Genomic DNA, 1,795 nt, shown 5'->3' with positions numbered 1-1,795 from the left:
AGGGAAATTACCTGCACAGACCTCTACTGTGTTACAAAAAGAAAAGTTGCTATTTTGCTTGTGCATTTAGTTTCGTGTCTATGCATGTGTGTAGGTGTGTGTGCACGAGTGTGTGTCCATGCATGTGTGGTATGTGACACACATATGTGTACTGCATATTAAAGAAACCGATTTTGGTTGCTTTCTTTCAAATCTGAGCTCCTGAGGGTTTTGCATATTCAGAGAGGGGACTGCATCTGTTTGAATCTCTGTCAGATAAACAAATATTTAAATGTGAGCAATATTGGAGAGATTGCTTTAAGCGCTGAAGCATAGTGTGGCATTTAGAGGGAAAAACAATTGTGCAAGTTCCAGTGGAGCTGACTACAGATTACTAGAGCAGGAGGCTTGTCCTGGAGCACATGGCAGACACCTCCGAGGCTCCCGGGAACTGTGGCTCCTTGACTTGCAGAACTCACCTGTGAAATACTTCAGGGAAGGTGGTCTCGCAGGTACACTCCTTAGCATCTGAGAAATGTAAAAGCCCTATTGTCGGAAAGACTTTTTTCCCCTCTGCTCCAATCTTTGCCTCAGTTACTCTGCTTAGGAAAAGACGAGCCTGTGTAATGCAAAATCAACACTCTGACCTCTCCATCCCCATTTTGACCTAAGGTGACCAAGAATCACTCATAAATGGTCAAAGTTGTCATAAACCACGATATTACCCAAGGCAAAAATTCTTATTGACCAACATCTATGGTCCAACACCACTGCTGTGAATCAGCTACTGTGTACAATGCTGGTCCCTATAAACCACAAAGTCACAATGCTGTGACCCCAACAAAGCCAAAATCTCTAGGTTTTAATTTGCTCCCCAAGCTTATACTTCTCCATGTTTCTCAATGTTCTTGGCTAATGCATAAGGAAGAAAATATCAGGAAGGGGGAAGAAGCAGTTCCCTCCTAACACAGAGGCATCACTTAAGCTGGAAGAGCCCATAAGCAGGGGAGGACATGGCACACTTAGTGACCAGCACAAGTACAAGCCTTCAGAGTTATCAGGGAATGGACAGAGGGCATGTCTTCTATTCAGACACTGGGTCTCCCTGGTGGGACAGACTAATCTGCTTCTCTGTTGTGTGTAGTTCCCAATATATTTGCAGTATTCAATAATCATTATCATTGCAATAACTAGTCTGGCAATGCAATCTTGAAATAATCGGCCCCTGGAATGCCATTGCATTTCCAAGAGCGATAGAGAACTAAATTGAGTGGTATTTCTGAGTTGACAAAGGAAAAATTTAATTAAAACTATAAGTGACCTTCAAATGTCAGAAGTAAATAAAACGATAACCACCACATTTTTGACAGCTGTCACCAACAAATGGGAATGCCATAAAAACGCATGATCAGAGAGCATTGGCATATTCAATGTGTACTGGACTCATCACCATAAATTTTGTCATATAAGTGCTCAACCTGATAATAATCTTACATCAGTGCTCTGAATTAGCTTGAGCTATATTGATAGAAAGACAGTTAAGGTAAAGGATCATCTCCATAACAATCACGACCTCCTATGCTGGCAAATAGCTGAAAGAACGGAAATTATTTGCATAAAAGGAAAAGCAAAGAATTTCAAGGGAGATTATGACAGAGCCCCCCAATCACCTTCCTTCTTCTTTAATTTGGGGTCTTGTTCCTGATGTGCTTGTATGATTTCACACACACACACATACACACACACACACACACATATATGGAGAAAGGAAAAATAAAATTCTCACAGCTTCTCCCTCTAAAAGAGAGAAGATGTA

The sequence above is a fragment of the Ceratotherium simum genome, chromosome 32 (genome assembly GCF_057802395.1).
Source record: "Ceratotherium simum simum isolate JZ-2026a chromosome 32, ASM5780239v1, whole genome shotgun sequence".
NCBI lineage: Eukaryota > Metazoa > Chordata > Mammalia > Perissodactyla > Rhinocerotidae > Ceratotherium > Ceratotherium simum.
Note: the sequence above shows the minus strand (reverse complement) of the source record.